This window comes from Cucurbita maxima, unplaced genomic scaffold, assembly GCF_002738345.1.
Source record: "Cucurbita maxima cultivar Rimu unplaced genomic scaffold, Cmax_1.0 Cma_Scf00120, whole genome shotgun sequence".
Taxonomy (NCBI): domain Eukaryota; kingdom Viridiplantae; phylum Streptophyta; class Magnoliopsida; order Cucurbitales; family Cucurbitaceae; genus Cucurbita; species Cucurbita maxima.
The window spans coordinates 199586-210049 of NW_019272136.1; positions in this window are offsets into that span (position 1 = coordinate 199586).

The window sequence follows — 10464 nt, forward strand, 5'->3', positions numbered from 1 at the left end:
AACTCATGTGTCATTCATAACATTGGAATATCCCAAACATCTATCTATTGAGGCATTGTGTAACACCCCAAAAATGAAGAAAATTAGCTCCAACAAAAATAAGTCACTCATGTCAGACTAAAAGATCCAAAGAAAGAAATTAAGGGATTTAAGCATGAACAACTATCTTAAGCAAGTCATTTATATACCATAAGAATTAATTTTAAGCATTTAAGACTTTTGGAGAAGGATGAAAAAATAGTAAGGGATGAAAATGTCATTTTTTTTCCAATTTTAAAAAAAAAAAATTTATTCAGTTTTTTAATTCCTTATCTAGAAGGAATTTCAAGTTAATTAAGATCAGAAAAATGGCTGACAAGGAATGAAGAATTTTTAGTTGTAGATTTTTCTAGAAAAATTTGAGATTACCAAAATGCCTCTATGACTATTTATGATATTTCAAGGTCTATACGTGTTTCAAATAACCTATTACTTTTTATAAGGTCTATTCTTCCGAACATGAAGATATGTTTGAGATTTCAAGTTGAGTAGAGTAAGTATGGAACTTAAACCAAGTTAGGACCATAGAAACACCTCAAGACTCTTCTAGAATCCTCTACTGAATTCATCATGACTCTATGACCTTCTAGAATAACTTAAGCTTGTTATTGTGATGGGCCCATAAGTTTATGAATGTACGTTACCTTCAAGGAATTATGAACCTTAGAAACTTAAAAGATTAAGAACCAAGAACAATACCACATATGCACCATAACTACCAAAGTAAGAAGAATCCTAGGTACCACTCAAGGATTAGGGATCAAGGTCCTTAGACTCACAAACTCAAGAAATGCTAGGTAATACTTTAATCATGTCCAATTGTGACCCATGACCTTCCATCACGCGGTGCTTTTAGAGGCCCATGTTTCCCTGTTCGAGGTGGGATGTCCTTCACCATGTTTTCATTGCAAGATGTCATTTTTTGCCTCTTGTTTTTTCGACTTAGATGAGACGTCCTACACCATGTTATGGTTACCCAAAGATTTGCAAGATGCCATGTTCATGTATGCACCGATCACATGATCTTTATGGTCTATCATGGGGAGTAATCTAGGTCCACGATAGAATTAGAAGAGAGTAAGTTACCTTAGCTATGAATCAAGAACCTCCTAAGACTCCCACGGTACAACATGTTCATGACTCAGGCTATGCTACTTGGAACGCATGAAGCCTTGAGCGAGGTATTCAGACTATGCCGTTTGGAATGCATGAAGGTTTGGGCATAGGTATTTAGACTGTATCACAGGGCAAGCCCTGGATGCAGGATTAAACTACATCGCATGGAACATAAGATGCCTTGGATGTAGGTTTTTAGACTATGCCGCTTGGAACGCATGAAGCCTTTGACATAGGTTTTCAAACCTTATCAAAGGGCAAGCCCTAAAATGCGGGTTCAGATTACGTCAATTGAAACACATGAAGCCTTGGACGTAGATTAAGACTGTGTCACTTGGAACGCATGAAGTCTTGGACACAAGTTGTCAAGTTCATGACTAGTACCGTAAATCCTAGGGGTTGTGTCTTGGAGAACGAATCAAGAACGAATCAAGAACATAACAAGAACCTCGAATGTACAAGAACAAGATGAAGATCAAGGACTAGAATATGGATCAAGATTCAAGTTCTAAGGATAAAAACCAAGAATCAAGAACCGTAGTACTATGACCCTTAAAAGATAACCAAGGTTTCAAAATCCTAGGACCAAGGCCCTCCGGATAGATCATGATAAGAACCCTAAGTCAAGAGCATAACTAGGGGGCCTAAATACTTACAATAAAAAACAATAAGAAAGAGTGTGGTATTTTAGTATATCAAGGATACGATTAAGAGCTTATAGGTAGGCTACTTACTGAGTCTTTTTACCCACTCCTTATTTTCTATTTTTTTCAGGTAATAAGGAGCTGGTTGAGGTCGGGAGTGGACTCTCGAGCAGGTGCTATAGACAAGCCTCACCCATCATTCTTCAACCTTTTTTGTTTAAAATGTTTTGTGTCGTTCCTTATTTTATGTTTTAACTGTTGTGTCGTGTTTTAATTACTCATGTATGAACACTATTTAGTTTTAATGAATATTATGATTTAAATACTGTTTGTTTTATTTTGCAAAAAATTTACCCATCTTTTTTGAGTCATTGAGTCAGCCCGATCCATATACATTGATCCTCTTGTGACCATGTCATTTATGGACTCATGGATAGCGGGTGCATAATTCAACCTCTAACACATGAGTTGGGGTGCAAAATCGACCCATGTTGTCTGGTACTATCCTTGAAAGATCTATTTTAAAGGAATTCGTCCGGGACACTCGTCTATAAACACTCGCCCTCACTATGAGACATGATCATTAATCAACAATGAAGAGATGCAAAACTGCTTTAAAATATGTGAAAATCATATAGATGATATTGAGAGAGTATTGAAGGAATGAGGTTTTTTTTTTTTTTTTTTTTTTTTTTTTTTTTTCTGGTCAGGTTTTTTTTTTTGTTCCGAGAATGTAAGCTTTTTTTTTTTNGAATTCTGGTCATGTCTGGCTAAGGATCTTGGCCCTAGATTCTAGTTCTTAATTTTGGTTATGATCTAATGATGTTAGTTTTAAGGTTCTTAGGTTCTTAGTACTGTTTTTAGTTCTTGTCATTTACCTTAATTTGTGTTCTCGATTCTTGTGTTTGGTTTTTATTTCTTGAGTAGTCCCTAGTAGTCTTCATGTTGTAGTAATGGACTTAAATCTTGTATAATGCTAATTTAGAGCATGGGTGTGTTGTAAACTTACTTGATCCTGAAGCCTACTCGAATCCTAGCCTTATGCTGGCATATTGATTACTTGTAATCAAAATCTGACATAAAGCTAATCTGACATAAAGCTAATCTTGAGACCTCATCTTGATTATTTGATTTTCAAATAATCAATAGCTCACATTCATCTCATCCTAATTGAGTGTAGGCTTAAATACTTGAAAATTAAAAGCTACCAAAAGCTTATCTTGAGACAACACCCATATCACTTGAAAATCAAGAGTTAACTTTGAGCTTGTAACCCTCGAAACTAATACGTATTGAAGTTTTATTAGGGATTTAGACAGTGAATCTCAAATCAATGCACAAGGGAAAAATGCTCCGGATGCCTCGAGAAACCTAGAATTTTTTTTTAAAAAAATATCATTAAATCGAAAAAATTTTGGGTCAAACTCATTGGAGAGAAAAATATTACTTGCCCCCACATGCTACTTCCAGGGGTATGGCTGACCTAATAAGAAAAGAAAAGAAGTAAAAAAAGGAAAGGAGGAAAGAAGAGAGAGGAAGGGAGAGTTAGGGTTTTGTGGTAGGAGGAAGAAGAAGATAACAAAGAAAATGCTCCCACTTGGAGGACGAGTTGGCCAAACATTTCTCTCTAAATCTACTCAAAAGATCAAGGAGAATCAGTACGGGTCGTTGGATCATCTGATTTTGTCAAGAAACAAGCAAGAACATAAGGTTAGTCCCCAGGTCTTTTGTTTCCTAATTTTGCTTCAAGATCTGAGGGTTTCCAGTGCTTTTAGGTCATAATATTTGATTATGATGATCAGGGAAGGATTCTTGCTAGTCAACTAGCCACAAATAGGGGAAACTCTATTTTTCTCAAATTTGAACTCAATTATTAAGGTCTATGTGTGTTTAAAAAATTCAAGGAAATCGTATCCTAATAGGTAGAATAGAGATCTATGCTTTTTCGTGGAGTAATCGAGTCATTTCAAGTTTGCAGATTGGAAATAAAATATAAAGTTAATAGGTTGAAGCATATCGCTGACCGGAATTTGAAAAAAAAATAATTGTATGTAGGAGTAATCAACGGTGAATACAAGGCAGCCGACGACGGGAGAGACACGTACCAATGAAAAGATAAAACATGTCACAAGGTGGCTGGAACAACGCGTCAGCCATCCCACAGAATGCGTAGTCGAGACCTAACCCAAATTGTGCATGACCCGATCCATCTTCTACGACCCAATATGTGTTGAAGATTATTGGGAGTGAGTCTCACATTAGTTAATTTAGGGAAGATCATAGGTTTATAAGTGAGGAATACGATCTTAATTGGTAAGAGCCATTTTGGGGAAGCTCAAAGCAAAACCATGAGAGTCGTGTTCAAAGTGGACAATATCATACTATTGTGGAGAGTCGTGTTCGTCTAACAATTTGACCCACGTGCTCGCAAACCAACCTGACCCGTTCATCGACCCCCGTCCCCCGACTGTGCTTCGTCTAGCACGTGATACACACATGTAGTAAGTGAGACTTCTTGAATTAGGTTTCCCTAGGAGTTTTTTAAACTTTTGGAAACTTTTTGCAATCCTACTTGAGAAGGCACACAACAAATAGTCACACGAAAATTTAGAAAGTAGTTGTGGAGGATTATTGGGAGTGAGTCCCACATTGTGCTGATACTCAAAGTTGACAATATCATGCCATTGTGGAGATCTGTAATTCTTAACAGTAGTACCTTTAAGATTCGTTTAATTATGCATGCATGCTATAAAATTAATCCTAGATAAGCCATCTAAATATGAAAGTGTGATTGTGGGCATGATTAGTTGTACATAAGCTCTAGGTGAATGAATGTGTTATCCCTCCCTATAGAGAATGTCCCTAAGTTTCGTTAAAGATATTTAAAAAACCAAACATAGTTTGAGGCATAAGTTAAGGCTTAAAAGAAAAACCCCTAACGACCCCAATACCTTTCAAGAACTTTTCCAAGACCTTTCAAGAATTTTTAAAAAACATTTTATGACTTACGTTACTTTGAATGATGTATACATGTTACCGTGATGAGTTCACAATTTAAAAGATTTAAGTAGGGCTTAAAAAATTATGTTATGGCTTATGCTTCAAAAATTAAGAATCTAAGAACCCAAGAAACTAAGAGAGTGCTCAAAGGACAAGAACCGAAGAAAAGACTAACAAAAGTCATATATCCATTAAGACAAGAAAAATACTAGATACCACTAAAGAATAAAGGACCAAGATTCCATGGTACAATATGTTCATGACTCAGATTACATTGTTTAGAACGTAAGAAGCCATAAATGTAGGTTTTTCAGACTGCATCGTTTGGAACGTAAGAAGCTTTGGAAGCTAGTTTTAGACTAGGTCACTTGTAACATATGAGACCTTGGGCGTAGGTATTCAAATTATGTCACTTGGAATGTAAGAAACCTTTGGCATAAGTTCTCAGATGGTGTCGCTTACAATGTAAGAAGTCTTGTGTACATTTTTCAGATTACACTACTTGGAATGTAAGAAACCTTGGGTGTTGGTTTCAAACTATATTGTAGAGAACACATAAAACCCTAGATGACAATTCAGACTACGTTGCTTGAAATATAAGAAGCCGTAGACGTAGGTAAAAATTGTGTCTCTTGAAATGCATGAAGCCTTAAACACCGGTTGTCAGGTTCATCTTAGGGAGTGTCTTAGGAAACAAAACAAAATACTAAGAAAAAAAAAAAAAAAAAAAAAAAAAAAATCAAAAAAAAATTANATTTATAAGATGATCAAGATCTTAAGTTCTCAAAACTAAGAACCTAAAACTTTAGACCTAAAGTTCTTAGATCAGAATCAAGGACCAATGGTCCTTGAACCAGATCAAGGTAAGAATTCAGAGCACAAGAACTTAAGAGCTTAAGTTCTAAGGACAAGAACAAGGATATGACAAGAAAGAGTATCGTACCCTAGTACACCCTAAAGGCACGATTAAGAGCTTAAAAGTAGGCTACTTATTGAGCCTTTATACTCACTCCATATTTTTCATGTTTTTTTAGGTACAAGAAGCTGCTCGAGGATGAGAACATACTCTAGAGTAGGTGCCATGGACAAGTCTCACTCTTCCAATCTTTTTTGTTTTAATGTTTTTAAGTTACTCTAGAGTAGGTGCCATGGACAAGTCTCACTCTTCCAATCTTTTTTGTTTTAATGTTTTTAAGTTCATTCCTACGTTTAAGATTACTTTTTTAACTCTATTTCGATATAATGTAAATTATGTGTATATTATATTTTAATACTTCTTATTTTTTATTCTCGAAAAAGTTTACTTTATGTACCTATCGAATCTAACTCTAGCTGGAATTAGTGTGGACACGCGTGGAACTTGAGTCATGACACATGATTATGAACTTAAAAGTAGGCTACTTACTAAGTAGTCTTTGTACTAATTTCTATTCATTTCTATTCTGTGTGGTTATATGATGGAGCTGGTCAAGAAGTAGATCTGGAATAGTTGTCATACAGAACCACACCGTGTTTCCACTGTTTTAATGTCTTAAGTTATTTTTTCACCCGGCCCATGTATTCAAACTTTATTTTGAATTGATCAATAAAATATATTTATGTTTTTTTAAACACAAATTTTTTTTAAACGTATTTTACTAATTTTTTTTTAAAATTTTAAGTTAGTCGCGACTCGAGTCGAAAACCGTATACAAATACATAGTCACAAGCATCAACTAGAAAGTAAATTATTGATTCGTTGGAGAGCAGCCAAAACTAAGAATCTCAATTAGGCCAATTCTAGCTATAACTAAAATTTATCCAATGATAAAATTAAAATTTTCAAAGTTGAGATTAAAATTTATCAACCCTAAGTTACCAGTTATTACTCATTTTAAAAAATTACAATTTACCATGAGAGCAATCCGAAACCTAAGTTGTAGATTGATCAAGTGGAGGCAAAGTTGTAATGTATACATAATATATGTACAAATCCTTCACGCCAAAGAATGATTGATAATTTGATTATGACTGCTGATTACACTTCATCAGTTCATTACTTTATTATTAAACTGTATAAATCCAACCATCATTGTCCACATATTTTGTCTTAACCTTATTATTGCTCTTGTCTTACATTAAAAGATATTTCTATGGTTGATAACATACTAAATGTTTAATAAAATCAAAGTAAGGCCGTCATGATAGGCAGGTCTTTCTCTTTTGTGGCATCCGACAACACATTAATGCGTTTAGTCTGATCAAGTCAGGCCCAGGTGGAACATACACAAACTAGGCTGGTAGGTTCATGTGCGCGTGTTTGGTGACACAATCGCACTTTTGATGGCAGCGGACTTGCGATTGTGCGGCACTCACTCTCCAATGACAAATGAGCTAAGCCAATTCGTTCTTGCGTCGCCTACGGCCAAACAACGTATGCTCGAGCCTCTGGCCTCGGTTTTAAGAGAAGGTTTTAGAAAACGAGGGCAGAGAAAGATTTTCGAAAGAGAGATTTTTGAAAGAGACGTTATATAAGCAAGCAAGAGAGAAATAACAATAACTCACAATATATAACATTGGGTAGGGAGAAGTTGACAACTAGTAGTATTCCCCTATAGTACATTATGAGGCATTTCATGTATGACAGATCTAGACATGATATTTCTGAAACGTCATACTTTCTAAAAATACAAAAGTAAAATACTAGAAATGAAAAGACAAAGGTTTGGCTTGTAATGGGCATGTGGCCATGGGCAACACGCTTTGGATGAGCATGACCGTGACATCCTCCCCCACCTAATTGGTTGACGTCCCTGTCAACCGACTACTTTCAAACCTGGCAATATGGGTGGTGGCGGAGTCCAGATCATCGGCACGTTCCCAGCTGGTTTCCTTAGTAGGGAGATTCTTCCATTTGACAAGGAATTCACGAATTGTCCGTACAAATCTTCCTATCTTCCTAACCCTATCAGCTAGGATCTTCTCTATTTCTTTGCTGTCTCTTGGTTTCAGATTGATGCTCGGTCTTGTGATTACATTTCGCTGGTCGTCATTTGGGTTAGGGTGATAGGGCTTCAAGTTGCTCACATGAATTACTGGGTGAATTTTCATCCATGTGGGTAGCGCAACTCTGTAGGAGGTAGCCCCAATCTTTTTAAGGACTTCAATCAGACCTTCATATTTTCGAACTAGTCTCTGGTCCTTTCAGTTGCGAAATCTGATCTATTCTGGTCTCAACTTGATGAGGAATTGATCTCTTGCTCGGAATTGGAGTGGGCGACGCTTCTTGTCTGCCCACTTCTTCATATGCTTGGAAGCTTTCTTTAAATATGTCAGGGCTATATCTGTTGTCTGCTTCCATTCTCTTGTAAAGTTTAGAGCTGGAGGGTTTTTTTTTCTGCATAAGGATGATCAATAATATGGGGAAAGGCCTGTTGTCGTCCACTTACAATTTCGAAGGGACTCTTTTCCGTAGATGAGCTCATTTGACAATTGAAACAGACTTGGGTGACATCTAGCCATTGTATCCAGTTCTTCTGGCGAACGTCGACGAAGTGACGTAAGTATTCTTCGAGCAAGTAGTTGAACCGTTCCGTCTGCCCATCGGTTTGAGGATGATAGCTCGAGGAGATGTTTAACGTCGTTCCCAAGAAGGCGAATAATTCAGTCCAGAATGTGCCAATGAATCTACCATCCCTATCACTGATGATGCTCGATGGAATAACCCCATAAATTTACAACGTGCTTGAAAAATAGTTGGGTTGTTAGTTCAACCGAGTATAATTTGGGAGTGGGGACGAACGTTGCATATTTCAAGAACCGGTCTACGATAACCAAGATGGCGTCATACTCCCCGACTTTTGGGAGGTATGTATGAAGTCTAGAGACACACTTTCCCAAGGCCTTGTTAGCACAGGTAAAAGTTCCAAGAGTCCCGAGACTTTGGCTTTCTCGACTTTCTCTTATTGGCAGATGAGGCACATCTTGGTGTACTGCATGATGTCGTCCCACATATTTGGCTAGAAGTACCCCTTTTTTATTAGAGCATATGTTCTTTGCCACCCAGGGTGTCCGACCCATAAAGTATCGTGACATTCCTGAATGAGCTTCTTCCTCAGGTCTCCCATTCTTGGGACGTATAATCTGTTTCCTTTAGTCATTAGGTCTCCCTCGACCCAAAACTGTCGTGTCTTCCCAACTTTAGCTAGTTCGACGACGGCTTTGGCCGATGGGTCTTTATGTAAATGTTCTTTGATGATGTTGCGCATTGATCCATCGATCTTACTTGAGTGAATATGGGCTAACATGCACTGGGCCGCATGTTCGCCCTTCCGACTCAGCACGTCGGCTGCTTGATTACTCTTTCCTGCCTTGTGTTCAAATTTGAAGTTGAATTCAGCCAACGAATCCTACCACCGGGCTTGTTTTGCCGTCAATTTTGGTTGATCGAAGAAGTGGAAAATGACACTGTTATCTGTCTTCACTACGAATTGTGATCCCAAGAGATACTGTCTCCAGACTCGTAGGCAATGGACCATAGTCAGCATTTCTTTTTCGGAGACAGTGTATCTCATTTCAACATCGTTGAGCTTTCGACTTTCATAAGCGATGGGGTGGCCTTCTTGAATAAGGACACCACCTAGGGAAAAGTTGGAAGCATCTGTCTCTATTTCAAATGACTTTGTAACATCTACTAACCCAAGGACAGGACCCCTTGTCATGGTTGCATTTCGATCTTCAAAGGCCATTTGACATTTATTTGACCACGACCAAAGGACCCCTTGTCATGGTTGCATTTCGATCTTCAAAGGCCATTTGACATTTATTTGACCACGACCAAGGGTGGTCTTTCTTCAGGAGCTCTATTAATGGGGCGGCTCGTCGTGAAAACCCTTCGACGAACCGTCTATAGTAGTTTGCCAATCCTAGGAAGGATTGCACATCGGATACAGAAGTAGGGATTTTCTACTCTTGGATGGCTTTTATTTTATCGCTATCCATATCGATCTGTCCACAACTGATGACATGTCCAAGGAAGTTGATACATGCTTGTGCGAAGACACATTTTTCTTTCTTGACTTACAACTGATTCTGCCGCAGCTTGTCAAACACTAGTTTCAGGTGCACCTTATGTTCCTCTAGGGTTGTGCTGTATACAACTATGTCGTCGAGGTATACTACGACGAACTGATCCAAGTATTCGTAGAAAACCTGGTTGGTTAACGTGCAAAACGTAGCTGGGGCGTTGGTCAAGCCAAAGGGTATTACTAGGAACTTAAGGCCCCATATCTTGTTACGCACGTCGTCTTGGGCTCGTCCCCTTCAGTGATACGTACTTGGTAGTACCCTGATCGTAAGTCCAACTTCGTGAAGTATTTGGCCCCGTGAAGTTGGTCAAACAAGTCGGATATTATCGGTAGTGGGTATTTGTTGCGTATTGTCACCTTGTTTAAGGCTCTATAATCTATGCACCGATGCAACATCCCTTCCTTCTTTTTCTAAAATAGTACGGGGCTCCGTAAGACGCCTTTTCCAGGTGGATGAATCCTGTCGTCAACAACTCATCTAGTTGTTTCCTCAATTCGGCTAGCTCAGGGAGAGCCATCCGATATGCGTTCTTCACTAGGGGTTTAACCTTGGGGAGGAGTTCAATTTCGTGATCAATGCCTCGACGGGGTGGTAATGT